This window comes from Hyla sarda, chromosome 2 (assembly GCF_029499605.1).
Source record: "Hyla sarda isolate aHylSar1 chromosome 2, aHylSar1.hap1, whole genome shotgun sequence".
Lineage (NCBI taxonomy): Eukaryota > Metazoa > Chordata > Amphibia > Anura > Hylidae > Hyla > Hyla sarda.
The window spans coordinates 334,775,792-334,796,981 of record NC_079190.1 but is presented as its reverse complement, the minus strand read 5'-3'; the positions used below and the strand labels follow the sequence as shown (position 1 = coordinate 334,796,981).

General features: G+C 35.3%; 1 protein-coding gene across 1 annotated transcript in view; it reads left to right on the top strand.

The window, feature by feature from the left end:
• MAPKAPK2 (MAPK activated protein kinase 2) overlaps positions 1 to 21,190 on the top strand; it is a 767,506-nt gene that overhangs the window by 87,841 nt on the left and 658,475 nt on the right. The gene's annotated exons all lie outside the window — the stretch shown is intronic.

Here is a 21,190-nt window from a genome sequence, read left to right as displayed (position 1 = left end):
TGATCAAAATGTCCCCTCTACTCCAAAATGGTACCACTACCTAATGTCAACTCTTCATGGAAAAAAAAATGGCATCACACAAGTACTGCTATTAGCAAGAATTACAACAGAGAATTGTTAAAGACAGCAATTATGGAGATGGAAAGGAAGGCTATAAGGGGAGGAGGAGGCCTCCATTTGGGCACAGACCCAAAATATTAAATAAAAACCTAGCCATTGCCGCCTCTGTAAAATTAAAATAAAAAGTGATCAAAATGTCCCATGTACTCCAAAATGGTACCACTAAGAATGTCAACTCTTCATGGAAAAAAAATTGGCATCACAAAAGTTCTGCTATTAGCAAAAATTACAACAGAGAATTGTTAAAGACAGCAATTATGGAGATGGAAAGGAAGGCTATAAGGGGAGGAGGAGGCCTCCATTTGGGCACAGGGTCTTATGCTTTCCTGTGCTCAAATATTAAATAAAAACTGTGCAAATGCCGCCTCTGATAAGCTTAAATAAAAAGTGATCAAAATGTCCCATGTAGTCCAAAATAGTACCACTACAAATGTCAACTCTTCATGGAAAAAATTTGCCATCATACAACATTGTCGGTTCAAAAATAAATAAGAATACAGCTCTGAAAAAGAAGCGATGCACTAACAAGTTTTGTTTTATCAAAAATAGTTTTTATAGTGTAAAAGTAATAAACCATCCAATAAAGTACATGAATGAGGTATTGCCATAATTGTGCCGACCTGCAGAATGAAATTATCGTGTTATTGATAATGCATGATGAACAATGTAAATAGTAATTATAATAATCTTGCTAATATTAGTGATTTTGGGTAATACTCCTCACTAAAAATGTCATAAAATGTGATCAAAAGGTCATATATATCCAAAATTAGTACTATTCAAAACCGCTACCTATCCTGCAAAAAATAAGACCCCACAGAGTTTCAATATAATTCTATTAGCAAGAATTAAAGCAGAGGATTGGCAAAGACACCAATTATGGAGATGGAAAGGAAGGCTATAAGGGGAGGAGGAGGCCTCCATTTGTGCACAGGGTCTTATGTTTCCCTGTGCTCAAATATTAAATAAAAATTGTGCAAATGCCGCCTCTGTAAAACTAAAATAAAAAGTGATCAAAATGACCCATGTACTCCAAAATAATACCACTACGAACGTCAACTCTTCATGGAGAAAATTATTGTCATCACACAAGTACTGCTATTAGCAAGAATTAAAACAGAGAATTGGTAAAAACAACAATTGTGGAGATGGAAAGGAAGGCTATAAGGGGAGGAGGAGGCCTTCATTTGGGCACAGAGTCTTATGTTTCCCTGTGCTCAAATATTAAATAAAAACTGTGCAAATGCCACCTCTGTAAAACCAAAATAAAAAGTGATCAAAATGTCCCATGTACTCCAAAATGGTACCACTACGAATGTCAACTCTTCATGGAAAAAATATTGTCATCACAAAAGTACTGCTATAATGAAAAATTACAACAGAGAATTGGTAAAGACAGCAATTATGGTGATGGAAAGGAAGGCTATAAGGGGAGGAGGAGGCCTCCATTTGGGCACAGGGTCTTATGTTTTCCTGTGCTCAAATATTAAATAAAAACTGTGCAAATGCCGCATCTGTTAAACTAAAATAAAAAGTGATCAAAATGTCCTATGTACTCCAAAATTGTACCACTAAGAATACGAACTCTTCATGGAACAAATTTGCCATAAAACAACATTGTTGGTATTAAAATAAAAAAATACAGTTCTCAAAAAGTAGCGAGGCACAAACAATTTTTTTTTATCAAAAATAGTTTTTATAGTGTAAACGTAATAAACCATCCAATATATTACATGAAGGAGGTATCACCATAATTGTGCCGACCTGCAGAACAAAATTATCATGTTATTGATAATGCACGGTGAACACCGTAAAAAGTAATAATAAAAATCTTGCCAAAATTACTGATTTTGGCAAATACTCCTCACTAAAAAGTCATAAAATGTGATCAAAATTTCAGATATACCCAAAAATAGTACTTTTCAAAACCGCTACCTATCCTGCAAAAAATATGACCCCACACAGTTTCAATATACTGCTATTAGCAAGAATTACAGCAGAGAATTGGCAAAGACACCAATTATGGAGATGGAAAGGAAGGTTATAAGTGGAGGAGGAGGCCTCCATTTTGGCACAGGGTCTTATGTTTGCCTGTGCTCAAATATTAAATAAAAACTGTGCAAATGCCGCCTCTGTTAAACTAAAATAAAAAGTGATCAAAATGTCCCCTGTACTCCAAAATGGTACCACTACAAATGTCAACTCTTCATGTAAAGAAAAAATGGCATCACACAAATACTGCTATTAGCAAGAATTACAACAGACAATTGGTAAAGACAGAAATTATGGAGATGGAAAGGAAGGCTATAAGGGGAGGAGGAGGCCTCCATTTGGGCACAGGCCCAAAATATTAAATAAAAACCTAGCCATTGTCGCCTCTGTAAAACTAAAATAAAAAGTGATCAAAATGTCCCATGTACTCCAAAATGGTACCTTTAAGAATGCCAACTCTTCATGGAACAAATTTGCCATCAAACAACATTGTTGGTATTAAAATAAAAAAAAAATACAGCTCTCATAAAGTAGCGATGCACCAATAATTTTTATTAATCAAAAATAGTTTTTATAGTGTAAAAGTAATAAGCCATCCAATAAAGTACATGAATGAGGTATCACCATAATTGTGCCGACTTGCAGAACGAAATTATCATGTTATTGATAATGCACGGTGAACAACGTAAAAAGTAATAATAATAATCTTGCCAAAATTACTGATTTTGGCAAATACTCCTCACTAAAAAGTCATAAAATGTGATCAATATGTCAGATATACCCAAAAATAGTACTATTAAAAACCGCTACCTATCCTGCAAAAAATAAGACCCCACACAGTTTCAATATACTGCTATTTGCAAGAATTACAACAGAGAATTGGCAAAGACACCAATTATGGAGATGGAAAGGAAGGTTATAAGGGGAGGAGGAGGCTTCCATCTGGGCACAGGGTCTTATGTTTCCCTGTGCTCAAATATTAAATAAAAACTGTGCAAATGCCGCCTCTGTTAAACTAAAATAAAAAGTGATCAAAATGTCCCATGTACTCCAAAATGGTACCACTAAGAATGTCAACTCTTCATGGGAAAAAAAAATGGCATCACACAAGTACTGCTATTAGCAAGAATTACAACAGACAATTGGTAAAGACAGCAATTATGGAGATGGAAAGGAAGGCTATAAGGGGAGGAGGAGGCCTCCATTTGGGCACAGGCAAAAAATATTAAATAAAACCTAGCCATTGTCGCCTCTGTAAAACTAAAATAAAAAGTGATCAAAATGTCCCATGTACTCCAAAATGGTACCACTAAGAATGTCAACTCTTCATGGAACAAAATTGCCATCAAACAACATTGTTGGTATTAAAATAAAATTAAAATAAAGCTCTCAAAAAGTAGCGATGCACCAACAATTTTTTTTAATCAAAAATAGTTTTTATAGTGTAAAAGTAATAAACCATCCAATAAAGTACATGAATGAGGTATCACCATAATTGTGCCCACCTGCAGAACGAAATTATCATGTTATTGATAATGCACGGTGAACAACGTAAGAAGTAATAATAATAATCTTGCCAAAATTACAGATTTTGGCAAATACTCCTCACTAAAAAGTCATAAAATGTGATCAAAATGTCAGATATACCCAAAAATAGTACTTTTCAAAACCGCTACCTATCCTGCAAAAAATAAGACCCCACACAGTTTCAATATACTGCTATTTGCAAGAATTACAGCAGAGAATTGGCAAAGACACCAATTATGGAGATGGAAAGGAAGGTTATAAGGGGAGGAGGAGGCCTCCATTTGGGCATAGGGTCTTATGTTTGCCTGTGCTCAAATATTAAATAAAAACTGTGCAAATGCCGCCTCTGTAAAACTAAAATAAAAAGTTATCAAAATGTCCCATGTACTCCAAAATGGTACCACTACGAACGTCAACTCTTCATGGAAAAAAAATTGTCATCACACAAGTACTGCTATTAGCAAGAATTACAACAGAGAATTGGTAAAAACAACAATTATGGAGATGGAAAGGAAGGCTATAAGGGGAGGAGGAGGCCTTCAATTGGGCACAGGGTCTTATGTTTCCCTGTGCTCAAATATTAAATAAAAACTGTGCAAATGCCGCCTCTGTTAAACTAAAATAAAAAGTGATCAAAATGTCCCATGTACTCCAAAATGTTACCACTAAGTATGTCAACTCTTCATGGAAAAAAAAAAATGGCATCACACAAGTACTGCTATTAGCAAGAATTACAACAGACAATTGGTAAAGACAGAAATTATGGAGATGGAAAGGAAGGCTATAAGGGGAGGAGGAGGCCTCCATTTGGGCACAGGCCCAAAATATTAAATAAAACCTAGCCATTGTCGCCTCTGTAAAACTAAAATAAAAAGTGATCAAAATGTCCCATGTACTCCAAAATGGTACCTTTAAGAATGCCAACTCTTCATGGAACAAATTTGCCATCAAACAACATTGTTGGTATTAAAATAAAAAAAAATACAGCTCTCATAAAGTAGCGATGCACCAATAATTTTTATTAATCAAAAATAGTTTTTATAGTGTAAAAGTAATAAGCCATCCAATAAAGTACATGAATGAGGTATCACCATAATTGTGCCAACTTGCAGAACGAAATTATCATGTTATTGATAATGCACGGTGAACAACGTAAAAACTAATAATAATAATCTTGCCAAAATTACTGATTTTGGCAAATACTCCTCACTAAAAAGTCATAAAATGTGATCAATATGTCAGATATACCCAAAAATAGTACTATTAAAAACCGCTACCTATCCTGCAAAAAATAAGACCCCACACAGTTTCAATATACTGCTATTTGCAAGAATTACAACAGAGAATTGGCAAAGACACCAATTATGGAGATGGAAAGGAAGGTTATAAGGGGAGGAGGAGGCTTCCATTTGGGCACAGGGTCTTATGTTTCCCTGTGCTCAAATATTAAATAAAAACTGTGCAAATGCCGCATCTGTTAAACTAAAATAAAAAGTGATCAAAATGTCCCATGTACTCCAAAATGGTAACACTACGAATGTCAACTCTTCATGGAAAAAAAATTGTCATCACACAAGTACTGCTATTAGCAAGAATTACAACAGAGAATTGGTAAAAACAGCAATTATGGAGATGGAAAGGAAGGCAATAAGGGGAGGAGGAGGCCTTCATTTGGGCACAGGGTCTTATGTTTTCCTGTGCTCAAATACTAAATAAAAACTGTGCAAATGCTGCCTCTGTTAAACTAAAATAAAAAGTGATCAAAATGTCCCATCTACTCCAAAATGGTACCACTACCTAATGTCAACTCTTCATGGAAAAAAAAATGGCATCACACAAGTACTGCTATTAGCAAGAATTACAACAGACAATTGGTAAAGACAGAAATTATGGAGATGGAAAGGAAGGCTATAAGGGGAGGAGGAGGCCTCCATTTGGGCACAGGCCCAAAATATTAAATAAAAACCTAGCCATTGCCGCCTCTGTAAAACTAAAATAAAAAGTGATCAAAATGTCCCATGTACTCCAAAATGGTACCACTAAGAATGTCAACTCTTCATGGAACAAAATTGCCATCAAACAACATTGTTGGTATTAAAATAAAATAAAAATACAGCTCTCAAAAAGTAGCGATGCACTAACAATTTTTATTAATCAAAAATGGTTTTTATAGTGTAAAAGTAATAAGCCATCCAATAAAGTACATGAATGAGGTATCACCATAATTGTGCCCACTTGCAGAACGAAATTATCATGTTATTGATAATGCACGGTGAACAACGTAAAAAGTAATAATAATAATCTTGCCAAAATTACTGATTTTGGCAAATACTCCTCACTAAAAAGTCATAAAATGTGATCAATATGTCAGATATACCCAAAAATAGTACTATTAAAAACCGCTACCTATCCTGCAAAAAATAAGACGCCACACAGTTTCAATATACTGCTATTTGCAAGAATTACAGCAGAGAATTGGCAAAGACACCAATTATGGAGATGGAAAGGAAGGTTATAAGGGGAGGAGGAGGCTTCCATTTGGGCACAGGGTCTTATGTTTCCCTGTGCTCAAATATTAAATAAAAACTGTGCAAATGCCGCATCTGTTAAACTAAAATAAAAAGTGATCAAAATGTCCCATGTACTCCAAAATGGTAACACTACGAATGTCAACTCTTCATGGAAAAAAAATTGTCATCACACAAGTACTGCTATTAGCAAGAATTACAACAGAGAATTGGTAAAAACAGCAATTATGGAGATGGAAAGGAAGGCAATAAGGGGAGGAGGAGGCCTTCATTTGGGCACAGGGTCTTATGTTTTCCTGTGCTCAAATACTAAATAAAAACTGTGCAAATGCTGCCTCTGTTAAACTAAAATAAAAAGTGATCAAAATGTCCCATCTACTCCAAAATGGTACCACTACCTAATGTCAACTCTTCATGGAAAAAAAAATGGCATCACACAAGTACTGCTATTAGCAAAAATTACAACAGACAATTGGTAAAGACAGAAATTATGGAGATGGAAAGGAAGGCTATAAGGGGAGGAGGAGGCCTCCATTTGGGCACAGGCCCAAAATATTAAATAAAAACCTAGCCATTGCCGCCTCTGTAAAACTAAAATAAAAAGTGATCAAAATGTCCCATGTACTCCAAAATGGTACCACTAAGAATGTCAACTCTTCATGGAACAAAATTGCCATCAAACAACATTGTTGGTATTAAAATAAAATAAAAATACAGCTCTCAAAAAGTAGCGATGCACTAACAATTTTTATTAATCAAAAATGGTTTTTATAGTGTAAAAGTAATAAGCCATCCAATAAAGTACATGAATGAGGTATCACCATAATTGTGCCGACTTGCAGAACGAAATTATCATGTTATTGATAATGCACGGTGAACAACGTAAAAAGTAATAATAATAATCTTGCCAAAATTACTGATTTTGGCAAATACTCCTCACTAAAAAGTCATAAAATGTGATCAATATGTCAGATATACCCAAAAATAGTACTATTAAAAACCGCTACCTATCCTGCAAAAAATAAGACGCCACACAGTTTCAATATACTGCAATTTGCAAGAATTACAGCAGAGAATTGGCAAAGACACCAATTATGGAGATGGAAAGGAAGGTTATAAGGGGAGGAGGAGGCTTCCATTTGGGCACAGGGTCTTATGTTTCCCTGTGCTCAAATATTAAATAAAAACTGTGCAAATGCCGCATCTGTTAAACTAAAATAAAAAGTGATCAAAATGTCCCATGTACTCCAAAATGGTAACACTACGAATGTCAACTCTTCATGGAAAAAAAAATTGTCATCACACAAGTACTGCTATTAGCAAGAATTACAACAGAGAATTGGTAAAAACAGCAATTATGGAGATGGAAAGGAAGGCAATAAGGGGAGGAGGAGGCCTTCATTTTGGCACAGGGTCTTATGTTTTCCTGTGCTCAAATACTAAATAAAAACTGTGCAAATGCTGCCTCTGTTAAACTAAAATAAAAAGTGATCAAAATGTCCCATCTACTCCAAAATGGTACCACTACCTAATGTCAACTCTTCATGGAAAAAAAAATGGCATCACACAAGTACTGCTATTAGCAAGAATTACAACAGACAATTGGTAAAGACAGAAATTATGGAGATGGAAAGGAATGCTATAAGGGGAGGAGGAGGCCTCCATTTGGGCACAGGCCCAAAATATTAAATAAAAACCTAGCCATTGCCGCCTCTGTAAAATTAAAATAAAAAGTGATCAAAATGTCCCATGTACTCCAAAATGGTACCACTAACAATGTCAACTCTTCATGGGTAAAAAATTGTCATCACAAAAGTTCTGCTATTAGCAAAAATTACAACAGAGAATTGGTAAAGACAGCAATTATGGAGATGGAAAGGAAGGCTATAAGGGGAGGAGGAGGCCTCCATTTGGGCACAGGGTCTTATGTTTTTCTGTGCTCAAATATGAAATGAAAACTGTGCAAATGCCGCCACTGTTAAACTAAAATAAAAAGTGATCAAAATATCCCATGTACTCCAAAATGGTACCACTACGAATGTCAACTCTTCATGGAAAAAAATTGTCATCACAAAAGTACTGCTATAATGAAAAATTACAACAGAGAATTGGTAAAGACAGCAATTATGGTGATGGAAAGGAAGGCTATAAGGGGAGGAGGAGGCCTCCATTTGGGCACAGGGTCTTATGTTTTCCTGTGCTCAAATATTAAATAAAAACTGTGCAAATGCCGCATCTGTTAAACTAAAATAAAAAGTGATCAAAATGTCCTATGTACTCCAAAATTGTACCACTAAGAATACGAACTCTTCATGGAACAAATTTGCCATAAAACAACATTGTTGGTATTAAAATAAAAAAATACAGTTCTCAAAAAGTAGCGAGGCACAAACAATTTTTTTTTATCAAAAATAGTTTTTATAGTGTAAACGTAATAAACCATCCAATATATTACATGAAGGAGGTATCACCATAATTGTGCCGACCTGCAGAACAAAATTATCATGTTATTGATAATGCACGGTGAACACCGTAAAAAGTAATAATAAAAATCTTGCCAAAATTACTGATTTTGGCAAATACTCCTCACTAAAAAGTCATAAAATGTGATCAAAATTTCAGATATACCCAAAAATAGTACTTTTCAAAACCGCTACCTATCCTGCAAAAAATAAGACCCCACACAGTTTCAATATACTGCTATTAGCAAGAATTACAGCAGAGAATTGGCAAAGACACCAATTATGGAGATGGAAAGGAAGGTTATAAGTGGAGGAGGAGGCCTCCATTTTGGCACAGGGTCTTATGTTTGCCTGTGCTCAAATATTAAATAAAAACTGTGCAAATGCCGCCTCTGTTAAACTAAAATAAAAAGTGATCAAAATGTCCCCTGTACTCCAAAATGGTACCACTACAAATGTCAACTCTTGATGTAAAGAAAAAATGGCATCACACAAATACTGCTATTAGCAAGAATTACAACAGACAATTGGTAAAGACAGAAATTATGGAGATGGAAAGGAAGGCTATAAGGGGAGGAGGAGGCCTCCATTTGGGCACAGGCCCAAAATATTAAATAAAAACCTAGCCATTGTCGCCTCTGTAAAACTAAAATAAAAAGTGATCAAAATGTCCCATGTACTCCAAAATGGTACCTTTAAGAATGCCAACTCTTCATGGAACAAATTTGCCATCAAACAACATTGTTGGTATTAAAATAAAAAAAAATACAGCTCTCATAAAGTAGCGATGCACCAATAATTTTTATTAATCAAAAATAGTTTTTATAGTGTAAAAGTAATAAGCCATCCAATAAAGTACATGAATGAGGTATCACCATAATTGTGCCAACTTGCAGAACGAAATTATCATGTTATTGATAATGCACGGTGAACAACGTAAAAAGTAATAATAATAATCTTGCCAAAATTACTGATTTTGGCAAATACTCCTCACTAAAAAGTCATAAAATGTGATCAATATGTCAGATATACCCAAAAATAGTACTATTAAAAACCGCTACCTATCCTGCAAAAAATAAGACCCCACACAGTTTCAATATACTGCTATTTGCAAGAATTACAACAGAGAATTGGCAAAGACACCAATTATGGAGATGGAAAGGAAGGTTATAAGGGGAGGAGGAGGCTTCCATTTGGGCACAGGGTCTTATGTTTCCCTGTGCTCAAATATTAAATAAAAACTGTGCAAATGCCGCCTCTGTTAAACTAAAATAAAAAGTGATCAAAATGTCCCATGTACTCCAAAATGGTACCACTAAGAATGTCAACTCTTCATGGGAAAAAAAAATGGCATCACACAAATACTGCTATTAGCAAGAATTACAACAGACAATTGGTAAAGACAGCAATTATGGAGATGGAAAGGAAGGCTATAAGGGGAGGAGGAGGCCTCCATTTGGGCACAGGCAAAAAATATTAAATAAAACCTAGCCATTGTCGCCTCTGTAAAACTAAAATAAAAAGTGATCAAAATGTCCCATGTACTCCAAAATGGTACCACTAAGAATGTCAACTCTTCATGGAACAAAATTGCCATCAAACAACATTGTTGGTATTAAAATAAAATTAAAATAAAGCTCTCAAAAAGTAGCGATGCACCAACAATTTTTTTTAATCAAAAATAGTTTTTATAGTGTAAAAGTAATAAACCATCCAATAAAGTACATGAATGAGGTATCACCATAATTGTGCCCACCTGCAGAACGAAATTATCATGTTATTGATAATGCACGGTGAACAACGTAAGAAGTAATAATAATAATCTTGCCAAAATTACAGATTTTGGCAAATACTCCTCACTAAAAAGTCATAAAATGTGATCAAAATGTCAGATATACCCAAAAATAGTACTTTTCAAAACCGCTACCTATCCTGCAAAAAATAAGACCCCACACAGTTTCAATATACTGCTATTTGCAAGAATTACAGCAGAGAATTGGCAAAGACACCAATTATGGAGATGGAAAGGAAGGTTATAAGGGGAGGAGGAGGCCTCCATTTGGGCATAGGGTCTTATGTTTGCCTGTGCTCAAATATTAAATAAAAACTGTGCAAATGCCGCCTCTGTAAAACTAAAATAAAAAGTTATCAAAATGTCCCATGTACTCCAAAATGGTACCACTACGAACGTCAACTCTTCATGGAAAAAAAATTGTCATCACACAAGTACTGCTATTAGCAAGAATTACAACAGAGAATTGGTAAAAACAACAATTATGGAGATGGAAAGGAAGGCTATAAGGGGAGGAGGAGGCCTTCAATTGGGCACAGGGTCTTATGTTTCCCTGTGCTCAAATATTAAATAAAAACTGTGCAAATGCCGCCTCTGTTAAACTAAAATAAAAAGTGATCAAAATGTCCCATGTACTCCAAAATGGTACCACTAAGAATGTCAACTCTTCATGGAAAAAAAAAATGGCATCACACAAGTACTGCTATTAGCAAGAATTACAACAGAGAATTGGTAAAAACAGCAATTATGGAGATGGAAAGGAAGGCAATAAGGGGAGGAGGAGGCCTTCATTTGGGCACAGGGTCTTATGTTTTCCTGTGCTCAAAACCTGTGCAAATGCCGCCTCTGTTAAACTAAAATAAAAAGTGATCAAAATGTCCCATGTACTCCAAAATGGTACCACTACCTAATGTCAACTCTTCATGGAAAAAAAAATGGCATCACACAAGTACTGCTATTAGCAAGAATTACAACAGACAATTGGTAAAGACAGAAATTATGGAGATGGAAAGGAAGGCTATAAGGGGAGGAGGAGGCCTCCATTTGGGCACAGGCCCAAAATATTAAATAAAAACCTAGCCATTGCCGCCTCTGTAAAACTAAAATAAAAAGTGATCAAAATGTCCCATGTACTCCAAAATGGTACCACTAAGAATGTCAACTCTTCATGGAACAAAATTGCCATCAAACAACATTGTTGGTATTAAAATAAAATAAAAATACAGCTCTCAAAAAGTAGCGATGCACTAACAATTTTTATTAATCAAAAATGGTTTTTATAGTGTAAAAGTAATAAGCCATCCAATAAAGTACATGAATGAGGTATCACCATAATTGTGCCCACTTGCAGAACGAAATTATCATGTTATTGATAATGCACGGTGAACAACGTAAAAAGTAATAATAATAATCTTGCCAAAATTACTGATTTTGGCAAATACTCCTCACTAAAAAGTCATAAAATGTGATCAATATGTCAGATATACCCAAAAATAGTACTATTAAAAACCGCTACCTATCCTGCAAAAAATAAGACGCCACACAGTTTCAATATACTGCTATTTGCAAGAATTACAGCAGAGAATTGGCAAAGACACCAATTATGGAGATGGAAAGGAAGGTTATAAGGGGAGGAGGAGGCTTCCATTTGGGCACAGGGTCTTATGTTTCCCTGTGCTCAAATATTAAATAAAAACTGTGCAAATGCCGCATCTGTTAAACTAAAATAAAAAGTGATCAAAATGTCCCATGTACTCCAAAATGGTAACACTACGAATGTCAACTCTTCATGGAAAAAAAATTGTCATCACACAAGTACTGCTATTAGCAAGAATTACAACAGAGAATTGGTAAAAACAGCAATTATGGAGATGGAAAGGAAGGCAATAAGGGGAGGAGGAGGCCTTCATTTGGGCACAGGGTCTTATGTTTTCCTGTGCTCAAATACTAAATAAAAACTGTGCAAATGCTGCCTCTGTTAAACTAAAATAAAAAGTGATCAAAATGTCCCATCTACTCCAAAATGGTACCACTACCTAATGTCAACTCTTCATGGAAAAAAAAATGGCATCACACAAGTACTGCTATTAGCAAGAATTACAACAGACAATTGGTAAAGACAGAAATTATGGAGATGGAAAGGAAGGCTATAAGGGGAGGAGGAGGCCTCCATTTGGGCACAGGCCCAAAATATTAAATAAAAACCTAGCCATTGCCGCCTCTGTAAAATTAAAATAAAAAGTGATCAAAATGTCCCATGTACTCCAAAATGGTACCACTAACAATGTCAACTCTTCATGGGTAAAAAATTGTCATCACAAAAGTTCTGCTATTAGCAAAAATTACAACAGAGAATTGGTAAAGACAGCAATTATGGAGATGGAAAGGAAGGCTATAAGGGGAGGAGGAGGCCTCCATTTGGGCACAGGGTCTTATGTTTTTCTGTGCTCAAATATGAAATGAAAACTGTGCAAATGCCGCCTCTGTTAAACTAAAATAAAAAGTGATCAAAATATCCCATGTACTCCAAAATGGTACCACTACGAATGTCAACTCTTCATGGAAAAAAATTGTCATCACAAAAGTACTGCTATTAGCAAAAATTACAACAGAGAATTGGTAAAGACAGCAATTATGGAGATGGAAAGGAAGGCTATAAGGGGAGGAGGAGGCCTCCAATTGGGCATAGGGTCTCAAGTTTCCCTGTGCTCAAATATTAAATAAAAACTGTGCAAATGCCACCACTGTAAAACTAAAATAAAAAGTGAGCAAAATGTCCCATGTACTTCAAAATGGTACCACTACGAATGTCAACTCTTCATGGAAAAAAAATTGTCATCACAAAAGTACTGCTATTAGCAAAAATTACAACAGAGAATTGGCAAAGACACCAATTATGGAGATGGAAAGGAAGGCTATAAGGGGAGGAGGAGGCCTCCATTTGGGCACAGGTTCTTATGTTTCCCTGTGCTCAAATATTAAATAAAAACTGTGCAAATGCCGCCTTTGTAAAACTAAAATAAAAAGTGATCAAAATGACCCATGTACTCCAAAATGGTACCACTACGAACGTCAACTCTTCATGGAAAAAAAATTGTCATCACACAAGTACTGCTATTAGCAAGAATTAAAACAGAGAATTGGTAAAAACAACAATTGTGGAGATGGAAAGGAAGGCTATAAGGGGAGGAGGAGGCCACCATTTGGGCACAGGGTCTTATGTTTTCTTGTGCTCAAATATTAAATAAAAACTGTGCAAATGCCGCCTCTGTTAAACTAAAATAAAAAGTGATCAAAATGTCCCCTATACTCCAAAATGGTACCACTACAAATGTCAACTCTTCATGTAAAGAAAAAATGGCATCACACAAATACTGCTATTAGCAAGAATTACAACAGACAATTGGTAAAGACAGCAATTATGGAGATGGAAAGGAAGGCTATAAGGGGAGGAGGAGGCCTCCATTTGGGCACAGGCCCAAAATATTAAATAAAAACCTAGCCATTGTCGCCTCTGTAAAACTAAAGTAAAAAGTGATCAAAATGTCCCATGTACTCCAAAATGGTACCACTAAGAATGTCAACTCTTCATGGAACAAAATTGCCATCAAACAACATTGTTGGTATTAAAATAAAATAAAAAAATACAGCTCTCAAAAAGTAGCGATGCACCAACAATTTTTATTAATCAAAAATAGTTTTTATAGTGTAAAAGTAATAAACCATCCAATAAAGTACATGAATGAGGTTTCACCATAATTGTGCCGACCTGCAGAACGAAATTATCATGTTATTGATAATGCAAGGTGAACAACCTAAAAAGTAATAATAATAATCTTGCCAAAATTACTGATTTTGGCAAATACTCCTCACTAAAAAGTCATAAAATGTGATCAATATGTCAGATATACCCAAAAATAGTACTATTAAAAACCGCTACCTATCCTGCAAAAAATAAGACCCCACACAGTTTCAATATACTGCTATTTGCAAGAATTACAGCAGAGAATTGGCAAAGACACCAATTATGGAGATGGAAAGGAAGGTTATAAGGGGAGGAGGAGGCCTCCATTTGGGCACAGGGTCTTATGTTTCCCTGTGCTCAAATATTAAATAAAAACTGTGCAAATGCCGCCTCTGTTAAACTAAAATAAAAAGTGATCAAAATGTCCCATGTACTCCAAAATGGTACCACTACGAATGTCAACTCTTCATGGAAAAAAAATTGTCATCACAAAAGTTCTGCTATTAGCAAAAATTACAACAGAGAATTGTTAAAGACAGCAATTATGGAGATGGAAAGGAAGGCTATAAGGGGAGGAGGAGGCCTCCATTTGGGCACAGGGTCTTATGTTTTCCTGTGCTCAAATATTAAATAAAACTGTGCAAATGCCGCCTCTGATAAACTTAAATAAAAAGTGATCAAAATGTCCCATGTAGTCCAAAATAGTACCACTACAAATGTCAACTCTTCATGGAAAAAAATTGCCATCATACAACATTGTCGGTATAAAAATAAAAAAGAATACAGCTCTGAAAAAGAAGCAATGCACTAACAAGTTTTGTTTTATCAAAAATAGTTTTTATAGTGTAAAAGTAATAAACCATCCAATAAAGTACATGAATGATGTACTGCCATAATTGTGCCGACCGGCAGAATGAAATTATCGTGTTATTGATAATGCACGATGAACAACGTAAATAGTAATTATAATATTCTTGCCAATATTACTGATTTTGGGTAATACGCCTCACTAAAAATTTCATAAAATGTGATCAAAAGGTCATATATATCCAAAATTAGTACTATTCAAAACCGCTACCTATCCTGCAAAAAATAAGACCCCACAGAGTTTCAATATACTTCTATTAGCAAGAATTAAATCGGAGAATTGGCAAAGACACCAATTACGGAGATGGAAAGGAAGGCTGTAAGGGGAGGAGTAGGCCTCCATTTGTGCACAGGGTCTTATGTTTCCCTGTGCTCAAATATTAAGTAAAAATTGTGCAAATGCCGCCTCTGTAAAACTAAAATAAAAAGTGATCAAAATGACCCATGTACTCCAAAATGGTAACACTACGAACATCAACTCTTCATGGAAAAAATTATTGACATCACACAAGTACTGCTATTAGCAAGAATTACAACAGACAATTGGTAAAGACAGAAATTATGGAGATGGAAAGGAAGGCTATAAGGGGAGGAGGAGGCCTCCATTTGGGCACAGGCCCAAAAATATTAAATAAAAACCTAGCCATTGTTGCCTCTGTAAAACTAAAATAAAAAGTGGTCAAAATGTCCCATGTACTCCAAAATGGCACCACTAAGAATGTCAACTCTTCATGGAAAAAAATTTGTCAACACAAAAGTACTACTCTTAGCAATAATTACAACAGAGAATTGGTAAAGACAGCAATTATGGAGATGGAAAGGAAGGCTATAAGGGGAGGAGGAGGCCTCCATTTGGGCACAGACTCTTATGTTTTCCTGTGCTCAAATATTAAATAAAAACTGTGCAAATGCCGCCTCTATTAAACTAAAATAAAAAGTGATCAAAATGTCCCCTGTACTCCAAAATGGTACCACTACGAATGTCAACTCTTCATGGAAAAAAAAAATGGCAGCACACAAGTACTGCTATTAGCAAGAATTGCAACAGACAATTGGTAAAGACAGAAATTATGTTGAAGGAAAGGAAGGCTATAAGGGGAGGAGGAGGCCTCCATTTGGGCACAGGCCCAAAATATTAAATAAAAACCTAGCCATTGTCGCCTCTGTAAAACTAAAATAAAAAGTGATCAAAATGTCCCATGTACTCCAAAATGGTACCACTAAGAATGCCAATTCTTCGTGGAACAAATTTGCCATCAAACAACATATTTGGTATTAAAATAAAAAAAATACAGCTCTCAAAAAGTAGCGATGCACAAACAATTTTTTTTAATCAAAAATAGTTTTTATAGTGTAAAAGTAATAAACCATCCAATAAAGTACATGAATGAGGTATCACCATAATTGTGCCGACCTGCAGAATGAAATTATAATGTTATTGATAATGCACGTTGAACAACGTAAAAAGTAATAATAATAATCTTGCCAAAATTACTGATTTATACTCCTCACTAAAAAGTCATAATATGTGATCAAAATTTCAGATATGCCCAAAAATAGTACTATTCAAAACCGCTACCTTTCCTGCAAAAAATAAGACCCCACACAGTTTCAATATACTTTTAGCAAGAATTACAGCAAAGAATTGGCAAAGACACCAATTATGGAGATGGAACGGAAGGTTATAAGGGGAGGAGGAGGCCTCCATTTGGGCAAAGGGTCTTATGTTTCCCTGTGCTCAAATATTAAATAAAAACTGTGCAAATACCGCCTCTGTAAAACTAAAATAAAAAGTGATCATAATGTCCCATGTACTCCAAAATGGTACCACTACGAACGTCAACTCTTCATGGAAAAAAAATTGTCATCACACAAGTACTGCTATTAGCAAGAATTACAACAGAGAATTGGTAAAAACAACAATTATGGAGATGGAAAGGAAGGCTATAAGGGGAGGAGGAGGCCTTCAATTGGGCACCGGGTCTTATGTTTCCCTGTGCTCAAATATTAAATAAAAACTGTGCAAATGCCACCTCTGTTCAACTAAAATAAAAAGTGATCATAATGTCCCATGTACTCCAAAATGGTACCACTACGAATGTCTACTCTTCATGGAAAAAAAATTGTCATCACACAAGTACTGCTATTAGCAAGAATTACAACAGATAATTGGTAAAGTGAGGAATTATGGAGATGGAAAGGAAGGCTATAAGGGGAAGAGGAGCCCTCCATTTGGGCAGAGGCCCAAAATATTAAATAAAAACCTAGCCATTGTCACCTTTGTAAAACTAAAATAAAAAGTGATCAAAATGTCCCATGTACTCCAAAATGGTACCACTAAGAATGCCAACTCTTCATGGTACAAATTTGCCATCAAGCAACATTGTTGGTATTAAAATAATAAAAAAACAGCTCTCAAAAAGTAGCGATGCACCAACAATTTTTATTAATCAAAAATAGTTTTTATAGTGTAAAAGTAATAAACTATCAAATAAAGTACATGAATGAGATATCACCATAATTGTGCCGACCTGCAGAACGAAATTATCATGTTATTGATAATGCACGGTGAACAACGTAAAAAGTAATAATAATAATCTTGCCAAAATTACTGATTTTGGCTAATACTCCTCACTAAAAAGTCATAATATGTGATAAAAATTTCAGATATGCCCAAAAATAGTACTATTCAAAACCGCTACCTTTCCTGCAAAAAATAAGACCCCACACAGTTTCAATATACTGCTTTTAGCAAGAATTACAGCAAAGAATTGGCAAAGACACCAATTATGGAGATGGAACGGAAGGTTATAAGGGGAGGAGGAGGCCTCCATTTGGGCAAAGGGTCTTATGTTTCCCTGTGCTCAAATATTAAATAAAAACTGTGCAAATGTGGCCTCCGTAAAACTAAAATAAAAAGTGATCAAAATGACCCATGTACTCCAAAATGGTACCACAACGAACGTCAACTCTTCATGGAAAAAAAATTGTCATCACACAAGTACTGCTATTAGCAAGAATTACAACATAGAATTGGTAAAAACAACAATTATGGAGATGGAAAGGAAGGCTATGAGGGGAGGAGGAGGCCTTCAATTGGGCACAGGGTCTTATGTTTCCCTGTGCTCAAATACTAAATAAAAACTGCAAATGCCACCTCTGTAAAACTAAAACAAAAAGTGATCATAATGTCCAATGTACTCTAAAATGGTACCACTATGAATGTCAACTCTTCATGGAAAAAAAATAGTTATCATCATAAAAGTACTGCTATTAGCAAGAATTACAACAGAGAATTGGTAAAGACAGCAATTATGGAGATGGAAAGGAAGGCTATAAGGGGAGGAGGAGGCCTCCATTTGGGCACAGGCCCAAAATATTAAATAAAAACCTAGCCATTGTCGCCTCTGTAAAACTGAAATAAAAAGTGACCAAAATGTCCCATGTACTCCAAAATGGTACCACTAAGAATGCCAACTCTTCATGGAACAAATGTGCCATCAAACAACATTGTTGGTATTAAAATAAAAAAAAATACAGCTCTCAAAAACTAGCGATGCACAAACAATTTTTTTTAATCAAAAATAGTTTTTATAGTGTAAAAGTAATAAACCATCCAATAAAGTACATGAATGAGGTATCACCATAATTGTGCCGACCTGCAGAAAGAAATTATCATGTTATTGGTAATGCACGTTAAACAACGTAAAAAGTAATAATAATAATCTTGCCAAAATTACTGATTTTGGCTAATACTCCTCACTAAAAAGTCATAATATGTGATCAAAATTTCAGATATGCCCAAAAATAGTACTATTCAAAACCGCTACCTATCCTGCAAAAAATAAGACCCCATACAATTTCAATATACTGCTATTAGCAAGAATTACAGCAAAGAATTGGCAAAGACACCAATTATGGAGATGGAAAGGAAGGTTATAAGGGGAGGAGGAGGCCTCCATTTGGGCACAGGGTCTTATGTTTCCCTGTGCTCAAATACTAAATAAAAACTGTGCAAATGCCGCCTCTGTAAAACTAAAATAAAAAGTGATCAAAATGACCCGTGTACTCCAAAATGTTACCACTACGAACGTCAACTCTTCATGGAAAAAAAATTGTCATCACACAAGTACTGCTATTAGCAAGAATTACAACAGAGAATTGGTAAAAACAACAATTATGGAGATGGAAAGGAAGGCTATAAGGGGAGGAGGAGGCCTTCAATTGGGCACCGGGTCTTATGTTTCCCTGTGCTCAAATATTAAATAAAAACTGTGCAAATGCCACCTCTGTTCAACTAAAATAAAAAGTGATCATAATGTCCCATGTACTCCAAAATGGTACCACTACGAATGTCAACTCTTCATGGAAAAAAAATTGTCATCATAAAAGTACTGCTATTAGCAAGAATTACAACAGAGAATTGGTAAAGACAGCAATTATGGAGATGGAAAGGAAGGCTATAAGGGGAGGAGGAGGCCTCCATTTTGGCACAGGGTCTTATGTTTTCCTGTGCACAAATATTAAATAAAAACTGTGCAAATGCCGCCTCTGTTAAACTAAAATAAAAAGTGATCAAAATGTCCCATGTACTCCAAAATGGTACCACAACGAACGGCAACTCTTCATGGAAAAAAAATTGTCATCACACAAGTACTGCTATTAGCAAGAATTACAACAGACAATTGGTAATGTGAGGAATTATGGAGATGGAAAGGAAGGCTATATGGGGAGGAGGAGGCCTCCATTTGGGCAGAGGCCCAAAATATTAAATAAAAACCTAGCCATTGTCGCCTCTGTAAAACTAAAATAAAAAGTGATCAAAATGTCCCATGTACTCCAAAATGGTACCACTAAGAATGCCAACTCTTCATGGAACAAATTTGCCATCAAACAACATTGTTGGTATTAAAATAATAAAAAAAAAAACAGCTCTCAAAAAGTAGCGATGCACCAACAATTTTTATTAATCTAAAATAGTTTTTATAGTGTAAAAGTAATAAACCATCCAATAAAGTACATGAATGAGGTATCACCATAATTGTGCCGACCTGCAGAACGAAATGATCATGTTATTCATAATGCACGGTGAACAACCTAAAAAGTAATAATAATAATCTTGCCAAAATTACTGATTTTGGCAAATACTCCTCACTAAGAAGTCATAAAATGTGATCAAAATGTCAGATATACCCAAAAATAGTACTATTCAAAACCGCTACCTATCCTGCAAAAAATAAGACCCCACACAGTTTCAATATACTGCTATTTGCAAGAATTACAGCAGAGAATTGGCAAAGACACCAATTTTGGAGATGGAAAGGAAGGTTATAAGGTTAGGAGGAGGCCTCCATTTGGGCACAGGGTCATATGTTTCCCTGTGCTCAAATATTAAATAAAAACTGTGCAAATGCCGCCTCTGTAAAACTAAAATAAAAAGTGATCAAAATGACCCATGTACTCCAAAATGGTACCACTACGAACGTCAACTCTTCATGGAAAAAAAATTGTCATCGCACAAGTACTGCTATTAGCAAGAATTACAACAGAGAATTGGTAAAAACAACAATTATGGAGATGGAAAGGAAGGCTATAAGGGGAGGAGGAGGTCTCCATTTGAGCACAGGGTCTTATGTTTTCCTGTGCTCAAATATTAAATAAAAACTGTGCAAATGCCGCCTCTGTTAAACTAAAATAAAAAGTGATCATAATGTCCCATGTACTCCAAAATGGTACCACTACGAATGTCAACTCTTCATGGAAAAAAAATTGTCATCACACAAGTACTGCTATTAGCAAGAATTACAACAGACAATTGGTAAAGTGAGGAATTATGGAGATGGAAAGGAAGGCTATATGGGGAGGAGGAGCCCTCCATTTGGGCAGAGGCCCAAAATATTAAATAAAAACCTAGCCATTGTCGCCTCTGTAAAACTAAAATAAAAAGTGATCAAAATGTCCCATGTACTCCAAAATGGTACCACTAAGAATGCCAACTCTTCATGGAACAAATTTGCCATCAAACAACATTGTTGGTATTAAAATAATTAAAAAAAACAGCTCTCAAAAAGTAGCGATGCACCAACAATTTTTATTAATCAAAAATAGTTTTTATAGTGTAAAAGTAATAAACCATCCAATAAAGTTCCTGAATGAG